The sequence below is a fragment of the Haematobia irritans genome, chromosome 1, assembly GCF_050003625.1.
Source record: "Haematobia irritans isolate KBUSLIRL chromosome 1, ASM5000362v1, whole genome shotgun sequence".
Taxonomy (NCBI): Eukaryota; Metazoa; Arthropoda; class Insecta; order Diptera; family Muscidae; genus Haematobia; species Haematobia irritans.
Genome location: NC_134397.1, coordinates 60481856 through 60503102, shown reverse-complemented (window position 1 = coordinate 60503102; position 21247 = coordinate 60481856). Strand labels below are relative to the sequence as shown.

At 31.3% G+C, this 21247-nt stretch overlaps 1 protein-coding gene across 1 annotated transcript in view; it reads right to left on the bottom strand.

The window, feature by feature from the left end:
• Positions 1–21247, bottom strand: part of Fbxl7 (F-box and leucine-rich repeat protein 7) — a 213706-nt gene that overhangs the window by 143662 nt on the left and 48797 nt on the right. The window contains exon 2 of the mRNA XM_075290550.1: positions 11649–11730. The gene's annotated coding sequence lies outside the window, so the exon portion shown is untranslated. The remainder of the gene's footprint in view (positions 1–11648; positions 11731–21247) is intronic.

Sequence of the window (21247 nt, the reverse complement as noted above, 5' to 3'; positions counted from 1 at the left end):
TGCCTCTTCGTTCGTAACCTTCGATCATAGCCTTTGTAAATTTCAAGAAGACTTAAGAACTTTTGTTTTGCAGTTTTAGAGGAGGACCTCCCCCCGACCAAATATCGAACAGTGATGTAGCGTATCTTTTGTAAACGTCCCAGAAAATGTCAAGCAAATTATAAGCCTAAAGGGCCGGCCTCTCTTCCGTACAAATATCACAAAATCAGGTATCAACTATTAATATCGTAACCTTTCCCCAGTCCTCTGTAAATTTCAAGTAACTCGGTAAAGTTTAATTGTTTCTCTGTATGTACTTAAGAGAAGCGGTTGTCTCCCTATGCCCTTTAATTTTTATTAAAAAATCAGGAACCTGATATAAATTTCATAACCTCACCCATTTTTTCCGTAAAATTTCAGTCGGTGGAGTTTAGTTTTGTTTTTACTGTACTTAAAAAAAAGTCGGGAAAAGGGGTGGTTCCCCGAAAACTAATGTAGCGGATTTTTGTCTAGATGCCAACCCCAACATTCAATGAAAATTTCAAGCAAATCGCATAATTTTGTTCCAAGTTTCAAAAAGTAGGGCAAGGGGGAGGTCCCCCTCCCCGGCCACATATGAAATCGTCAGGTACCCCATATTAATTCCATAAGCTCACCGCATGTTCTCTGTAAATCTCAGATATTTTTAGTTTTTTCACTGTACTTTAAAAAAAGTCGAACAAAGGGGAGGTCCCCCTCCGCCACCAAATATCGAAATATAAAGTAGTGGATCTTTGTCTAGATGCCAACCCCAACCTTCAATGAAAATTTCAAGCAAATTGGTCAACTTTGGTCCAATTTTCAAACAAGTATATACGGCCGTAAGTTCGGCCAGGCCGAAGCTTATGTACCCTCCATCATGGATTGCGTAGAAACTTCATCTAAACACTGCCATCCACAATCGAATTACTGAAGTTGCGGTAACGCTTGCCGATGGCAAGGTATTTTAAAACCTCCTAACACCATCTTCTAAATTGTATGTAAGTCCATACGTGGTATGTATTAAATCAAAAAAGATCGATCCAATACGTATATAATTCAGTTTGACAAAGTAGACATAAAATGTTGACAAAATTTTCTACAGAAATAAAATTTTAACAAAATTTTCTATAGAAATAAAATTTTCTATAGAAATAAAAATTTTGGCAAAATTTTCTATAGAAATAAACTTTTGACAAAATTTTCTATAGAAATAAAATTTGACAAAATTTTTTATAGAAATAAAATGTTGACAATGATGAAAATTTTCTCTAGAAATAAAATTTTGACAAAATATAGAAATAAAATTTTGGTAGATTATTTCTGGCTCTAGTGACAACCATGATTATGAACCGATATAGACCAATTTTTGTGTGATTGGACCAATTTTGGTATGGTTGTTAGCGACCATGCCTAATTTGAACCGGATCGGATGAATTTTGCTCCTCCAAGAGGCTCCGGAGGTCAAATCTGGAGAATGTTTTATATGGGGGCTATATATAATTATGGACCGATATGAACCAATTCTGGCACGGTTGTTAAAGATCATATACTAACACCATGTTCCAAATTACAACCGGATTGGATGAAATTTGCTTCTCTTTGAGACTTCGCAAGCCAAATCTGGGGATTGGTTTATATGGGGGCTATATATAATTATGAACCGATGTAGACCAATTTTTGCGTGATTGTTAGAGACCATATACCAACACCATGTACCAAATTTCAGCCGGATCGGATGAAATTTTCTCCTCTTTGAGGCTTCGCAAACCAAATCTGGAGATCGGTTTATATGGGGTCTATATATAATTATGGACCGATGTGGACCATTTTTTGCATGGTTGTAAGAGACCATATACCAACACCATGTACCAAATTTCAGCCGGATCGGATGAAATTTGCTTCTCTTTTAGGCTCCGCAAGCCAAATCTGGGGATCGGTTTATATGGGGGCTATATATAATTATGGACCGATGTGGACCGATTTTTGCATGGTTGTTAGAGACCATATACCAACACCATATACCAAATTTCAGCCGGATCGGATGAAATATGCTTCTGTTAGAGGCTCCACAAGCCAAATCTGAGGGTCCCTTTATATGGGGGCTATATGGAGGGTATAAAAAAAAATCAAACTCACTATTAGGGAGTGCTTTAGTTTAGTCCGCTTGTATTTGCGACTTAAAATGTTTTTTGAAATTTACCTTTTTATACCCTCCACCATAGGATGGGGGTAAATTAACTTTGTCATTCCGTTTGTAACACATCGAAATATTGCTCTAAGATCCCATAAAGTATATAATATTCTGGGTCGTGGTGAAATTCTGAGTCGACCTGAGCATGTCCGTCCGTCCGTCCGTCCGTCTGTTGAAATCACGCTAACTTCCGAACGAAACAAGCTATCGACTTGAAACTTGGCACAAGTAGTTGTTATTGATGTAGGTCGGACGGTATTGTAAATGGGCCATATCGATCCACTTTTACGTATAGCCCCATATAAACGGACCCCCAAATTTGGCTTGCGATCGCTCTAAGGGAAGCAAATTTCATCCGATCCGGCTGAAATTTGGTACATAGTGTTAGTATATGGTCTCTAACAACCATGCAAAAATTGGTCCATATCAGTCCAAAATTACATATAGCCCCCATATAAACCGATCCCCCGATTTGGCTTGCGGAGCCTCTAAGAGAACCAAATTTCATCCGATCCGGCTGAAATTTGGTACATGGGGTTAGTATATGGTCTCTAACAACCATGCAAAAATTGGTCCACATCGGTCCATAATTATATATAGCCCCCATATAAACCGATCCCCCGATTTGGCTTGCGGAGCCTCTAAGAAACGAAAATTTCATCCGATCCGGCTGAAATTTGGTACATGGTGTTGGTATATGTTCTCTAATGACCATGCAAAAATTGGTCCATATCGGTCTATAATTATATATAGCCCCCATATAAGCCGAACCCCAGATTTGACCTCCGGAGCCTCTTAGAGGAGCAAAATACGTCCGACATTGTTGAAATTTGGTACATGGTGTTGACCATGCAAAAATTCTCATATCGGTCTATAATTCTCTAATGACCATGCAAAAATTGGTTCATATCGGTCTATAATTATATATAGCCCCCATATAAATCGAGCAAAATTCATCCGATCCGGTTGAAATTTGCAACGTGGTGTTAGTATAAGGCCGCTAATATCCATGCCAAAATTGGTCCATATCGGTCTATAGTTATATATAGCCGATCCCCAATCACACAAAAATTGGTCCATATTCATGGTTGCCACTCGAGCCAAAAATAATCTACCAACATTTTATTTTTATGGAAAACATTGTCAAAATTTTATTTCTATAGAAAATTTTGTCAAAATTTTATTTCTATAGAAAATTTTGTAAAAATTTTAGAAAATTTTGTCAACATTTTATTTCTATAGAAAATTTTGCCAAAATTTTATTTCTATAGACAATTTTTTCTAAATTTTATTTCTATATAAATTTTTTTCCAAATTTTCCTTCTATAGAAAATGTAGTCAAAATTTTATTTTGTCAAAATTTTATTTCTATAGAAACTGTAAACTTAATTATATACGTATTTAATCGGCCTTTTTTAGTTTAATATATACTACGTATGGACTACCTTGTAATTTAGAAGACGGTGTTAGGAAGTTTTAAGATACCTTGCCATCGGCAAGTGTTACCGCAACCCAAGTAATTCGATTGTGGATGACAGTCTTCAGTAGAAGTTTCTACGCAATCCTTGGTGGAGGGTACATAAGCTTCGGCCTGGCCGAACTTACGGCCGTATATACTTGTTTCTATTATATTTTGAATTACTTATGTTGGTGTTTTTTTTTTATTAACAAAGACCTATATAAGTAACACAAATCAAAAAAATGCTTAAAAACTGAATTTTCTTAAAATAATTATGATTTTAAAAAAATTTACGGAGGGGGTGCTTAGGTTGTGGCCGATACTGTATATATAGATAGATAGATATAGTCGGAAATCGATATTTCTACGTGTTACAAACGGTATGACAAACATATTATAACCCCATTACCATTCTATGGCGGTTGTTATTAAAACGTTTTCGTATTTTAAGGACAAGGACAAAATCGTGAGATCCAATGTGAGTGCTCATAAATTGTTTTTGAGGGTAGGAAAACTGGAAGTAACAGACTCGTAGTGTCTAAAGGCCTTGCCACAAACTCTATTTGTCTTTGCCTGCACCAATGAACAAAGTAATAGGAATATTTGATTGGTAAGTTGTAACGACTATGGTGGTGGTAGCAATGGCGGTTACCGCTTTGTTAAAAATGAAGTGTCAATTTCATTTAGCGCCCGTTTGCAATTTTCATTTCGAGGCTCTATAACGTAACTTCGTATATGTAAGATTTGCCATTCTTTTACAGTTTCTTTGGTTTTAGCTCAAAGAATACTCTGGCGTCATCTGGCGTTAGCTAATTGCAAAATTATTTAAGTGGGCGTTTATATGACGGGCTTTTTATTTGAAACTAACATGATTTCTAAAACAAAAATAATAAAAATAAAAATGAAGAACTAGGGTATTCTTACTAAAGAACCCAAGTAAATCTTTAAAGGGAAGTAAACTACAAGAGAATTCAGATTGTGGGTAGCTGATGAAAACAATAGCGCCACATCATAATGATTATAAACAAGTTTACCCGGTAATAAAACACTTTCGATTTACTTGAAAGATTTGTATTTTTTTGTTTCTGTTCGCCCTCCTCATTTGGCATTTGGTTGAGTGGTGCTTGTCTTTCCTCAAGAGTTTTATTATCTTTCATTTTGAACGACTGCACTGTTAGTGTAGAAGGAGAGCCCGAGTGTGTGGGTTTACTAACTACTGTTTTGTACCACTTTTTTTTTTTTGTTTAACATTCAGATTTTCTATTTTTTATATTTTTTGGGTTGGAGATTACCGCTGTTGTTAGATTGGCATAAATAAATCATATATGCAGCTTGATTTGTAACCTTAACAATAATTCATAATTCAATGGTATTTGCAATAAACATCAATCTCATAGGGTACATATATCATGCTTAGTGGTTGAATTGTTTATCATGATTTGATTTTAATTTTTCTGTGTTTTCGTTTTTTTTTTCTATGCCAAAGCTCTACAAGTTTGTTGCAGTCATATGAGATTTAGTTATTTACCTGATTAAATCAGGTAAGAGAGAAACAAAGTTTTAACATAATGCAATGCAACAGCACACCAAGAACACCATGGATTTGCATTTTGGTGTGAAATGAAACAAAAGATTTAAGACCCAAACTTTTTGTTTATATATTCATTGCGATGGTTGTGGTATTTGGGTATGGGTATGAAACCTAAGACTTATCCACTGAAAACTTGATATGTGCGAAAATGAAAAACGAAATACTTCAAAACGAAAAACAAAACCACACGCTGTGACAGGATAACACCAACGGTGAAGTGTCTCCTTTACTGAGACTTAAGATTATTAAGAAAAAAAGTTGGTATTAAATTGGTTAAAGCGAAAGCAAATATAAATATACACTTATTTGATGGCAACATTTAAAAGTTCTTTTTTTTTGTAATAAAAAGAGAAAATATATTTATAATGTGGTGTTGTAATAAGAAAACTGGAAAATTTTTTAGTAGGTTTTTTATTGATATAATAAATTATTTAATTGTTTAAGGAATTTTGCTATTCTGAACTTTTGATAGTTTTTAATTCTAGCTCTTAGTTTTTTATATTGACAAAAATCAACGCACCTCTTTTAGGGATTGTAATCAGATTCAAAATGTGGACTTTTAAACACTTTCAAAATGTCGATTTTTGAATATTTTAAAATTAGGAATTTTTAAATAGATTATTTTCTATTTAAAAATTTGGAAATGTCAACTTTCGAATATGTACTACAGATGGATTTTTGAAAGGGATTTTAAAAAAATCCCTTTTTCCCACGCCAAAAAAAAAAAAACAAGTATATACGGCCGTAAGTTCGGCCAGGCCGAAGCTTATGTACCCTCCATCATGGATTGCGTAGAAACTTCATCTAAACACTGCCATCCACAATCGAATTACTTAAGTTGCGGTAACGCTTGCCGATGGCAAGGTATCTTAAAACCTCCTAACACCATCTTCTAAATTGTATGTAAGTCCATACGTGGTATATATTAAATCAAAAAAGATCGATCCAATACGTATATAATTCAGTTTGACAAAGTAGACATAAAATTTTGACAAAATTTTCTACAGAAATAAAATTTTAACAAAATTTTCTATAGAAATAAAATTTTCTATAGAAATAAAAATTTTGGCAAAATTTTCTATAGAAATAAACTTTTGACAAAATTATCTATAGAAATAAAATCTTGGTAGATTAATTTCGGCTCGAGTGGCAACCATGATTATGAACCGAATAAAATTTGAACAAAATTTTCTATAGAAATAAAATTTGACAAAATTTTTTATAGAAATAAAATGTTTACAATGATGAAAATTTTATTATGAAGAGAATAAAATTTTAACAAAATTTTCTCTAGAAATAAAATTTTGACAAAATTTTCTATAGAAATAAAATTTTGACAAAATTTTCTATAGAAATAAAATTTTGGTAGATTATTTCTGGCTCTAGTGGCAACCATGATGATGAACCGATATGGACCAATTTTTGTGTGATTGGACCAATTTTGGTATGGTTGTTAGCGACCATGCCTAATTTGAACCGGATCGGATGAATTTTGCTCCTCCAAGAGGCTCCGGAGGTCAAATCTGGAGAATGTTTTATATGGGGGCTATATATAATTATGGACCGATATGAACCAATTCTGGCACGGTTGTTAAAGATCATATACTAACACCATGTTCCAAATTACAACCGGATTGGATGAAATTTGCTTCTCTTGGAGACTTCGCAAGCCAAATCTGGGGATTGGTTTATATGGGGGCTATATATAATTATGAACCGATGTGGACCAATTTTTGCATGGTTCTTAGAGACAATATACCAACATCATGTACCAAATTTCAGTCGGATCGGATGAAATTTGCTTCTCTTTGAGGCTCCGCAAGCCAAATCTGGGGATCGGTTTATATGGGGGCTATATATAATTATGGACCGATGTGGACCAATTTTTGCGTGATTGTTAGAGACCATATACCAACACCATGTACCAAATTTCAGCCGGATCGGATGCAATTTTCTCCTCTTTGAGGCTTCGCAAACCAAATCTGGAGATCGGTTTATATGGGGTCTATATATAATTATGGACCGATGTGGACCAATTTTTGCATGGTTGTAAGAGACCATATACCAACACCATGTACCAAATTTCAGCCGGATCGGATGAAATTTGCTTCTCTCTTAGGCTCCGCAAGCCAAATCTGGGGATCGGTTTATATGGGGGCTATATGTAATTATGGACCGATGTGGACCAATTTTTGCATGGTCGTTAGAGACCATATACCAACACCATGTACCAAATTTCAGCCGGATCGGATGAAATTTGCTTCTCTTTTAGGCTCCGCAAGCCAAATTTGGGGATCGGTTTATATGGGGGCTATATATAATTATGGACCGATGTGGACCGATTTTTGCATGGTTGTTAGAGACCATATACCAACACCATATACCAAATTTCAGCCGGATCGGATGAAATATGCTTCTGTTAGAGGCTCCACAAGCCAAATCTGAGGGTCCCTTTATATGGGGGCTATACGTAAAAGTGGACCGATATGGCCCATTTTCAATACCATCCGACCTACATCGATAACAACTACTTGTGCCAAGTTTCAAGTCGATAGCTTGTTTCGTTCGGAAGTTAGCGTGATTTCAACAGACGGACGGACATGCTTAGATCGACTCAGAATTTCACCACGACCCAGAATATATATACTTTATGGGGTCTTAGAGCAATATTTCGATGTGTTACAAACGGAATGGCAGAGTTAATATACCCCAATCCTATGATGGAGGGTATAAAAAAAGAAAATTAATAAAATTCGAATAATTGTTGTTAATTGTTGCCGACTGCCTCACTAAAAGCCTGTAGGCGATGAGTAGAATATTTATATTGTAAAATGTCAGTTTCTTTAGCCCTTAAAGGTACAAGATTACTAATTCCTCCGAAAAAATATGTAATATAAAAAAAACGTAAACAAAGAATATCTATATACTACATTTTTTTCAAAAAAAAACGTTTTATGTGTTTTTTTAATTTTTAATGAATTGATCCAATTAAAAAATTAATTGATCCAATTAAAAAATTAATTGATCCAATTAATAAATTAATTGATGCTATTTATTATTGTGGTTGATTTTTTCAATTAAAAAAATTGTTGAATCTATTGAATTTTTAACTAAATATTTTTTAAAACTTCAATTTTTTAAATCTCAATTAAGACTGTGTACAACAAATTTTCCGGTAAAGCATAATTTTCGAAGTAATGCTATGACGTACTAAATATAACAAACTCGATTTAATAGAAGTCGGTAAAAATTTTAAGATGTACGAAATTTATCTTAAAAGATATAATGCGCTTTTAAAGGTTAAGATCAAATATAACCAGTATATACGGCCATAAGTTCTGCCAGGCCGAATGTTATGTACCCTCCACCAGGGATTGCATAGAAAATTCTACTACAGACTGTCATCCACAATCGAATTACTTGGGTTGCGGTAACACTTACCGATGGCCAGGTATCTTAAAATTTCTTAACACCGTTTCTCAACTGTAACTTAGTCGATACGGGGTATATATTAAAAAAGGCCGATTAAGTACGTATATAATTCAGTTTGACAAAATTTTCTATAGAAATAAAATTTGAAAAAATTTTCTATAAAAATAAAATTTGAAAAAAAAAATTTGAATTTTCTACATAAATAAAATTTTGACAAAATTTTCTACATAAATAAAATTTTGACAAAATTTTCTATAGAAATAAAATTTAGACAAAATTTTCTATAGAATTAAAATTTAGACAAGGTTTTCAAGAGAAATAAAATTTTGACACAATTTTCTACAGAAATAAAATTTTTACAAAATTTTCTTCAGAAGTAAAATTTAGACAAAATTTTCTATATAGAAATAAAATGTTGACAAAATTTCTACAGAAATAAAATTTAGACAAAGTTTTTTATAAAAATAAAATTTTGGTAGATTATTTTTGGCTCGAGTGGCAACCATGATTATGAACAAATATGGACCAATTTTTGTGTGATTGGGAATCGGCTATATATAACTGTAGACCGATATGGACCAATTTTGGCATGGCATGGTTAGCGGCCATATACTAACACCACGTTCCAAATTTCAACCGGATCTGATGAATTTTGCTCCTCCAAGAGGCTCCGGTGCTCAAAACTGGGGAACGGTTTGTATGGGGGCTATATATAATTATGGACCCATATTTATATATTACAACCGGATCGGATGAATTTTGGTCTTCCAAGAGGCCTCGGAGTTCAACTCTGGGGTTCGGTTTTGATGGGGGCTATATATAATTATGGACCGATGTGGACCAATTTTTGCTTAGTTGTTGAAGATCATATACTTATACCATGTACCAAATTTCAGCCGGATCGGATTAAATTTGCTTCTCTTAGAGGATCCGCAAACCAAATTTGGGGATCGGTTTATATGGGGGCTATATATAATTATGGGCCATATGGACCATTTTTCGCATGTTTGTCAGAGACCATATACTTACACAATGTATCAAATTTCAGCCAGATCGGATGAAATATACTTCTCTTTGAGGCTCCGCAAGCCAAATCTGGGGATCGGTTTATATGGGGGCTATATATAATTATGGACCGATGTGGAACAATTTTTGTATGGTTGTTAGAGACCATATATTAACACTATGTACCAAATCGAATGAAATCTGTAGGTGTATTTTTGTAACCAAAACCTCGTAAAATCGTTGCAACACTTATCATAAAGTTGGGATTATTTGCTTTTTAAAAAAATAATTTATAATTTCGTTTGTCTAAAATTTCGTTCCTGAGGAAAGTATTTCACTTGAAAATGTAATCCAAAATTTTCCCTAGATATTTTTGGCTCACTTAGACTATTCAGTCAATTGTGATAGCACAGTTGTTAACTTCTTTTTTATCACTGAGTGCTGACCGATTCTATGTTTAGCTCAATGTCAAGGGACCTCCTTCGTATAGCCGAGTCTGAGCGACGTTCTACATTAGGTTAGGTTAGGTTATGTGGCAGCCCGATGTATCAGGCTCACTTAGACTATTCAGTCCATTGTGATACCACAGTGGTGAACTTCTCTCTTATCACTGAGTGCTGCCCGATTCCATGTTAAGCTCAATGACAAGGGACCCCCTTTTTATAGCCGAGTCCGAACGGCGATTCACATTCCAGTGAAACCACTTAGAGAAGCTTTGAAACCCTCAGAAATGTCACCAACATTACTGAGGTGGGATAATCCACCGCTGAAAAACTTTTTGGTGTTCGGTCGTAGCAGGAGTCTATTTAAAATAGATTCAGGGTCAGGAGGGTTTGCAGGTATCCACGCATGTGCTCTTGGTCTAGTCGGTATGTCTTTCTTCTCAACTAACTCTAGAGCAGCTCCTTCCCAAACTTCACCAATTAGTATCAGAGCAGCTTTAAAACATTCTATAGACCTCTGGTCCTCAAATGCGACTAGCTTAAATCGTCCTTGATACCAACCAGCCTCTTGGTGTCGAGGATCTGGGCCGGGAAACTTTTCCAGCACCTGTGAGTAGACGCCAGACAAAGCATTCTCAATTTCCCCCCATTTTTGCTTTGGAACCATACCGTCCAATGCTCCTTTATTTATGATAGCCATCACAAGGCTGTCTTTAGCAACTGAGGCAAACGATCGTTGATCCCTTTTGGAGGATGGCAGCTCATCCGGTGATCGTTCCCTTTTTCCAGCCTCAAGAATTCCTTGAGCCCATTTTAAGGAATCGCTTTGTTTAGCCGACAACGTGCTTGGGTCGACTGATCCTAATTTCTTTAGGATAAACAAAGCATTTCTGCGTTCTTTGAATCTCTTTCGTGAGGGATTACCTCCTTTTGATGCCGTTACCTTGGAAAAGGTCCGACTTGTCAAATTGTCGCCACCTGTCGACCCGTCTACAGGTCGACTAATTGGGCCTAGCTCTTGGTCATTGCCCAAATTTATAACTCCAGTCGATACCCGTCCACTGGGCCCTGAAGTTAGCAACCCAGTGGATGTCTTTGAATTTCTCTGCATGGTGGCCTAATATCCCACCACACTTGAAATTCGTAGTAGGTACTTATTACGATGATTTTATCCGCTATTAAAAAAACACGTCCGTTCCGTTCGACGGTTGAAATATTATTGAGCTGAATAGTCTAAGTGAGCCTGATATATCGGGCTGCCACCTAACCTAACCTAACCTAAAAGTTAATTAGGCATTTTTGGTCAACACCAAAGTCAACTGAGTCGGTTTTCAAAAATATCGTAAGTCGATTAGTCGAATTGGAAGATTGCCAAAAGACGACTTAGACTTTTTTGATTAAAAGTCGATTGGTCGAAAATTCGTTTACTTTACAAAAGATGTATTAGATTTATTAAGTTTCGGATATTTTTGATGACAATATAAGATTAAAAAAAAAACTTTTAAATAAGCAATTAGTTTTACTTACATCATGGTATGATCCAAAATTTAATAAATGTTTCCATTTCAATAAATAAAATTACGTTTATAAGAAATAATTTGTAGATAATCTGAAAAAAAACAAAAGAAAATATAAATTAGTATCACAAAATATTTTCGTATATTTTAGTTTTGTTTTTTTTTTTTCTATAGCTGATGTAATGAATGTAGGAGCTATATATTGGATACACAGAAAAAAATTTCACGAACATTTTTCCAATTAAAAATTTAATTGAGTTTTAAAAAATATTCAATTAATATTCAATTAATAATTCAATTAATAACTTAATTGATTCAACAAATTTTTTAGTTGAAACAAAAATCAATCACAAAAATTAATAGTATCAATTAATTTTTTAATTGATACTATCGTTTCTGTGATTGAAGACGTTTCAATTAAAAAATTAATTGGATCAATTAATTTCGTGATTGAATCAGAAAAAAAAATTTTGTGTGTACATGACAAAAACTAAAATGTATTTCAAACGTGGTAAATATTATTTGAAATTAAATTTTTGAGGATTGCCTTTTATATATTGGTATTGGGCAACCCTAATATTGTAATCTGCCAATTGAGTGTCTAAATATAACCATAGCGATAGGCGGTAGGCGAAACATTTTTGCCGCAACGGCAAATACAATAAGCTTGACGGCGAATAATTCTCTTTTTCACGTTTCCTAGCGTTTTTGTTGTCAATACAGCATGCTTTGACAATATTAAACAATGAAGTTGAATAAAAACATACAATGGCTTGTTATTTGTTTAGTTATTTCAAGAAAAAATAATCTACACGTGTCCAGGCAACAGCAATTCCTAGTGGTGAGTTAAAAAAATTGATAAGCGATGGCAACACTATACCAGTTTTCGCCAAGGAGTTAGAATAAGTTTTAATTTAGCGACACGCCGCTAGCCGTCACGGTATTCCGTCGCGGATTTTGGGCTTCCCATAAGAAATACACGTAAATAAGTGTTCGCCTACCGCCTGTCGCTATGGTTATATTTACACACTGACAGCATTATCGTAAAATTTGACATTTTTGAGGTTAAACGTACTTGGAACGTTTTGATATAAGTGGGCTATTTGTTTTGTTTACAGAAACTTAAATGATTCATCTCGCCCTAAAAATGGAATACAATTTACACTTAATACAATTTTTGGCGATGAGGCTCCGTCCAGGACCAGTGTTTATTTATGGTATGGAGAATTCAGCAGAAGTCGAAATTCAATCCACAACGGATTTCGTGAAGGTCGTCCAAAAATTGTTCCGGAAATCATTGATGCTGTAGACCAATATATATTGCAAGATCTTCATGTGACCTATCCTGTGATTGAGACATCCTTGGGCATTAGTAAGACCAGCATGCATGCAATATTGCATCTGTCTGTCCGTCTGTTTAAATCACGCTAACCTCCGAACGAAACTAGCTATCAACTTGAAACTTGGCCCAAGTAGTTGTTATTCATGTAGGTCAGATGGTATTGTAAATGGGCCATATCGGATCACTTTTACGTATAGCACCCATATAAACGGACCCCATGATTTGGCTTGCGGAGCCTCTAAGAGAAGCATATTTCATCCGATCAGGCTAAAATTTGGTACATGATGTTGGTATATGGTCTCTAACAACCATGCAAAAATTGGTCCACATTGGTCCATAATTATATATAGTCCCCATATAAACCGATCCCCAGATTTGGCTTGCGGAGCCTCAAAGAGAAGCAAATTTCATTCGATCCGGCTGAAATTTGGTACATGGTGTTGGTATATGGTCTCTAACAGCCATGCAAAAATTGGTCCACATCGGTCCATAATTATATATAACCCCCATATGAACCGATCCCCAGATTTGGCTTGCGGAACCTCTAAGAGCCAAAAATAATCTACCAAACATTTTATTGCCTTAGAAAATTTTGTCAAAATTTTATTTCCATAGATAATTATGTCAACATTTTATTTCTTTAGGAAATTTTGTTAAAATATAATTTCTATAGAAAATTTTGCCAAAAATTTATTTCTATAGAAAATTTTGTCAAAATTTTATATCTATAGAAAATGTTGTCAAAATTTTATTTCTATAGAAAATTTTTTCAAAATTTTATTTCTATTGAAAATTTTGTCAAAATTTTATTCCTAAAAAAATTTTAACAAAATTTTATTTCTTTAGAAAATGTTGTCAAAATTCCATTTCTATAGAAAATTTTGTCAAAATTTTATTTCATTGTTGTTGTTTTTTGATTTCAGCTTAAAACCATGCATTGACTGAACTGCAAGTGTAGCTTAACCAACATAGGAAAATAATGGTTGTATGGACGCACGTTTCGGAATTACCACATTCCTCATCAGCATCCTCTACTTGCAGCAAAACTATCAACCAATTATCAGAATAAATTCAGGCAGTTCATTAAACCCAACAATAAACCACACTTGAACCTTCCGAAAAAAGGTTTTGCATGATAGCCGCCTTATGCTGAAATAAATTCGTACAAACATAACTATTTTTTGTACTTCCAACCATCTTGCAGTCTATAGGGCTTTGTCCAAAGAAATTTGACAAATATTCTTTTCCTCTGTTGGTTAAGCTACACTTGTAGTTTAGTCAATGCATGGTTTTAAGCTGAAATCAAAAACAACAACAATGATTAAAGAAAGAAACCAACACTAACAAACCAAAACGAATGAAAATTTTATTTCTATAGAAAATTTTGTCAAAATTTTATTTCTATAGAAAATTTTGTCAAAATTTTATTTCTATAGAAAATTTTGTCAGAACTTTATTTCTGTAGAAAATTTTTGTCAAAATAATATTTCTATAGAAATTTATGAAGCACCTCTTAGTTGGAGAGGAATATTTTGCAAAATCTTCCAAAACATCAAGAATTTTACCAATCTACCAAACAGTAAAAAGTCTCCCAGTTTTGGTAGACTCGTGTTCATAACTATAAGGCTAATTTTCCTTAAAGTAAAGAAGTACGTTTTTGATTTAAAGAAATTGCCCTTAAATTAACTGAAATATTGAAACTTTAGATTAAAGATAAGAACGCTTCAAATATAGGCTAAGATTTTATTTTGAGAATTTAGCGTCTTTGGTTTAAATTTTTTTTGGAATTAAGGTAATATTTTTTACTTTGAAGTATCCCTTATAATTTGGATTTAATTGTATGTGAGTACCTTTATTAATAAACCGCGAAAAGAGAATGAAAATTTGATAAATGAGATCTGTATCCTAATTTTAATTTTATTGATCCTGGATTTAAAGCCAAATAGGTCGCTAAAAAATTTCTTTATTTTTAAGAAGCCGCATCGTTGGCTCGAAATAAATACCAAGATCTTTAAGGGAAGGTCAAAATATTTGGATCCAAGTAAACTTTTTTTTAAGTTTTGTTTTCTCACCAAACATGAAATGGTTGTCGAAATCAGATATATCATGTCCGAGAATGTAACATGGTTGCGGGAAACATGTTACATGTGCATTCTCCAAAATTAACATTTTGATCTAGTATGTGATCATATTCCTTCTGTGGGTGTATATAGAACGATTTCTGTGTTTGTTTTCTAGAGCGTCGCGAAGCCTCAATTCCACATCGCAAAACAAAGAAACATAAAATCACAAATTTGCATGATATCAACAAAACATATATTTTTAAACAATTGCTAATGGGGTTTCCCAGTTTTATGAAAAGCTTTAAATTACCTTAAAACATGACAGTTGAGAATTTTACAAACTTTCTCCAAACATGTCATAACATGAGTGATACAATGCTTTCAATATTTATAACCTTGGCGTTATAGTTTATAGGCTGTGGCATATAATACACGCATGTGTCTTAAGTCTTTTGTTTGAATGAATGAATTAAAGACAAAAACTGATCCATAACCAGTGGTGAATTATGGTTATTAAAATCCGATTTTTTAATTTTTAAGGAGTGTTTTCACATCACCTCACCATATAATGGCTTCATTAAACAAAGAATTTAGAATATTATGTAAATAAATTAATGGAGTTTTGTGAGATATTCATACAAATGAGAACAAAAATCTCAAACCCCAATAAAACCCTAACCAAAAGATAATATAATCCAAAATACAACTTAAATGTTTCAAAGGGAATTTTATGGGATTATGAAGAAATAATTTAAATAAAATATGGCTAAGAATAAATGGCTTGTTTTTATGTGAAATAAAAATTAAAAAATCAAGAATTTGCACGAATGCCTTTTCTTTTAAATTTTTTCAGAGAATGGCATGTAAGGTTTTATTATATTATTTATATAAATCAAAGTGCAAACTTATTTTCCCATTCATTACTTTCGATGGTGGTTAGTTCTGTTTGTTTTTGTACAAATAAGAGCAAAATCTTGCATAGGTCATGCATGACCATTAAAAATTTCCTTTTTTTTTTACATTTTTAGCTGGGTTTTGGTCTTTCAAATAAAAAGCACCATAACTTGAATTGCTTTTGTTGCCATTGTTGTCCAGCTTAAAGAGTCTCGCAAGTAATAAAACATTTAATAAAATTCAATTTTACGACAAAATTTTATGTTGTAAAAGAACGAAAATGCAAACACCAAAACAAACCTTTCAACACATTTACCATGAGGAGGAAAAGAAAATACACAAAACCACTCTTACCACATTCCTCGTGAACATTTTTTTGTGACTTCAAAGAGACAGAGAGAAGAAAATCGTAAACACGAAAGACTTAAGGAAAATTTTTGCAAAACTAAAGAGACTCATGCATAAGCTATGGAGGGATATTCATTGCGAGAAAAGTGCAATAAAAAGAATGCAATAAAAAATAATGAAAATAAGCTGCTGCTATGCTGTAGTTCACAACAACAAGGGATAGGGTAAAACAGAAAACACGTACATTAAAATGCTTTTGTTAACAAAGGGTTAGTTAAAGTCGAAATGAATACACCCTGTACTGTGTTTGGTAGATGGGTTTAGGCGAAGTAAATATGATGTTGTTTTTCCGGTAAAAACATGCTTGCCAAAATAAGATTAAGTGAAACGCCTCAAACTTGGACACTCTGAAAATTGGACTTCTTTCAAAAGTGGACAATTGTCGTGACACGTGTGCTGTATTAACACGTTAAAATTAACTTCACAACTGACAACTGACAAATGTTGAACAAAACAATAAAAAAAATTATTTTTATTTCATTTTTTTTTCACGGTTGCTACAGTTGGTTGAATCCCAGCAAAAATCGGTGATTTGTCATTGTTTAGTAGATTGGTAGAAATCTTGATTTTTTATTAGATTTTGCAAAATATTCTTCTCCAGTAAAACGTACTTCATAAATTTTCTATAGAAAAAAATTTTGAAGTAAAATATTGACAAAATTTTCTATAGAAAGAAAATTTAGTAAAATTTTCAATAGAAAAACATTTTTGACACAATTTTCTATAGAAATAAAATGTTAACAAAATTTTCTACAGAAATAAAATTTTGACAAATATTCAGTACAAATAAAATGTTGACAAAATTTTTATAGAAATAACGTTTTGAGAAAAATTTCCATGACCAAATTTTCTATAGAAATAAAATTTTGACAAAATTTTCTATAGAAAAAAATTACAACAATTTTCCTCAAAAAAAAATGTTGACACAATTTTTATATAAAGAAACATTGGTAAAATTTTCTATAAAAAAATGTTGACGAATTTTTCTATAGAAATAAAATTTTGACAACAATTTCTATAGAAATAAAATTTTGACAAAATTTTCTATAGAAATAAATTTTTGGCAAAATTTTCTATAGAAATAAAAGTTTGACAAAATTTTCTATATGATTATATTTTGACAAAATTTGTTCAGAAATAAAATGTTGACAAAATTTTCTATAAAAAGAAAATTTTGAAAAAATTTTCTATAGAAATAAAATTTTGACAACGTCTCTATAGAAATAAAATTTTTATAAAATTTCTTATAGAAGTAAAATTTTGACAAAATTTTCGATAGATAAAATTTTGACAAAATTTTCTATACAAATAAAATTTTGAAAAAAAATTTCTATAGAAATAAAATTTTCTATAAAATAAAGTCAAAATTTTCTATAGAAATAAAGTTTTGACAAAATTTTCTATAGAAATAAAATTTTGACGAAATTTTCTATCAAAATAAAGTTTTCAAAAAATGTTCTATAGAAATAAAATTTTCTATAAAATAGAGTCAAAATTTTCTATAGAAATAAAGTTTTGACAAAATTTTCTATAGAAATAAAATGTTGTCAAAATTTTCTATAGAAATAAAGTTTTGACAAAATTTTATATAGAAATAAAGTTTTAGCAAAATTTTCTATAGAAATAAAATTTTCCATAAAATAAAATCAACATTTTCTATAAAAGTAAAGTTTTGACAAAATTGTTTATAGAAAGAAAATTTGGTAAAATATTCTAAAGAAAAAATTTTTTAAAAATCAAAATAAAATGTTGACAAATTTTTCTACAGAAATAAAATTTTGACAAAATTTTCTAGAGAAATAAAATTTGGACAAAATGTTCTATAGAAATAGAATTATGACAAAATTTTCCATAGAAATAAATTTTTGAAAAAATGTTCAATAGAAATAAAATTTTTCTATAGAAATAAAATGTTGACAAAATTTTCTATAAAAATAAAATTTTGACAAATTTTTCTATAGAAATATAATTTTGACAAAATTTTCTTTAGAAATAAAATTTTGGCAAAATTTTCTATAGAAATAAAATTTTGGCAAAATTTTCTATAGAAATAAAATTTTGACAAAATTTTCTATAGAAATAAATTTTTGACAAAATTTTCTATAGACATAAAATTTTGATAAAATTTTCTATAGAAATAAAATGTTGACAAAATTTTCTATAGAAATAAAATGTTTACAAAATTTTCTATGGAAATAAAATTTTTACAAAATTTTTTATAGAAATAAAGTTTTGACAAAATTTTCTATAGAAATAAAATTTTGACGAAGTTTTCTATAGAAATAAAATTTTGATAAAATTTTCTATAGAAATAAAATTTTTGACAAAATATTCTATAGAAATAAAATTTTGACAAAATTTTCTATAAAAAGAAAGTTTTGACAAAATTTTCTATAAAAATAAAATTTTGACAAAATTTTTTGTAGAAATAAAATTTTGGCAAAATTTTCTATAGAAATAAAATTTTGGCAAAATTTTCTATAGAAATAAAATTTTGGCAAAATTTTCTATAGAAATAAGATTTTGACAAAATTTTCTATAGAAATAAAATTTTGGCAAAATTTTCTTTAGAAATAAGATTTTGACAAAATTTTCTATAGAAATAAAATTTTGACAAAATTTTCTATAGAAATAGAATTTTAACGAAGTTTTCTATAGAAATAAAATTTTGATAAAATTTTCTATAGAAATAAAATTTTTGACAAAATATTCTATAGAAATAAAATTTTGACAAAATTTTCTATAAAAATAAAGTTTTGACAAAATTTTCTATAAAAATAAAATTTTGACAAAATTTTCTATAGAACTACAATTTTGACAAAATTTTTTATAGAAATAAGATTTTGACAAAATTTTCTATAGATATAAAATTTTGGCAAAATTTTCTATAGAAATAAAATTTTGGCAAAATTTTCTATAGAAATAAGATTTTGACAAAATTTTCTATAGAAATAACATTTTGACAAAATTTTATATAAAAATAAAATTTTGACAAAATTTTCTATAAAAATAAAGTTTTGACAAAATTTTCTATAAAAATAAAATTTTGACAAAATTTTCTATAGAAATAAAAGTTTGACAAAATTTTCAATAGAAATACGATTTTGAAAAAGTTTTCTGTAGAAACAAAATTTTGACAAAATTTTTTATAGAAATAAAATTTTGACAAAATTTCCTATATGATTATATTTTGACAAAATTTGTTCAGAAATAAAATGTTTACAAAATATTCTATAGAAATAAAATTTAGACAAAATTTTCTATAGAAATAAAATTTTGACAAAATTTTCTATAGAAATAACATTTTTGACAAAATTTTCTATAGAAATAAAATTTTAACAAAATTTTCTACAAAAATAAGGTTTTGACAAAATTTTCTATAGAAATAAAATTTTGACCAAATTTTCTATAGAAATAAAATTTTGACAAAATTTTCTATAGAAATAAAATTTTGACAAAATTTTCTATAGAAATAAAATTTGGACAAAATTTCTTTTTTTAAAGTCAATATTAAATTAAAATAATAAAACCTGAGAATCATTTTTTTTTTTCATAATAACCACAAAAATTTGATCAAACTTTGTAGTGCTTAAGATTTTTTATTTGGTAGTTGTTTGGTAAAATTTTGTTAATATTTTCCATTGAAAGAATTACTGATATTATCAAATGATTTCTCAACCTAACCCATCTTATTTTTCTGGCGTTTAGCATGGCATTTGTTATGCTATGAATATCATAGTTCTTGCATAGTCGACTTATTTATTTAAGTCTGACTTGATTTCCACGATAATGGACTATTGCATTTGCAAAATTCTTGTTACATTTGCCAAATGTTCTCATTTCGTTTGGTAAGAGAAATCGATTATTTGAAACAAAAGACTTAAGACATAAACGTGATAATTCAATTAATCTTCGAAATGTCTCAACTTCCCGGCTTAAAACCATGTGAATCTCAATTCTCAAACACCATGAGTCAGTGACCGTTCCTACTATAAGACGTCTAAGGAATGCCACAGCATAAAAGTCATGAGAAAAAAAAAACAAACTAAAATTAATGCAGCAGCCACAGTGTATAGCACGTTTTTTTGCTTCTTATGAGCTTGGGTTGGTGTTGTTTGTTTTTTTCTCCTGGGCAATATGGTCTCAGTGTTGTTATTCATTTGTGACACGCAATTTAAGGTATTTTGTATGGAGTACATAAGTGCGTGTAAGCACAACCTTTTATAGCTATATCGTACGTGAGTGTGTGTGTGTGAGTGTGAATTAACGAAAAAATGAAACTAAAATCACAGTGCCAGTGAGCAGACGAACTATGGGCCGGCTGAATCAATGAAATCCTAAGCCAGGAATATTATTTTCGTTTTTTCTCCACCCCATTGTCTTGTGATTGTGTGGCTACGAATGAATTCATGCTGCAATACCACACCATGACATTAATGCATCTTCGGCAATTTCTTTGCGTTTTTTGTTTACTCGATTGCTCCATGAGTGTTTTGTTTGCGCCTTGTCCAAGTTGTGGCACTTGGCCTGGCGACCACCAGACCAAAGTAGAAATATGGTCCAAAACACCATATGTAAAATATTGCCATGATTTCAGCTGACATTTCAAATGTATGCCTGCCATTATGTTTTAAATAATATGCCAAGAGGGGGAGACATGTGAATACAAAAAAAAAAAACACACACACACACACAAAACCAACCGATTGATATGCCTAGCTGCAGCAAATCAAAAAACAAAAAAAAAAGGAATGAAACCAACACCTCACAATCATAGGAGACAAGAAGTAATTGAACTAGCCATCTTCTTGGCCTTATCCTCCCTATAGACATAGCAACAGCGACAGCCATTATTGTCCACATGCTGTGCTATTTAGGGTTTATATGGAAAATGATAACAAA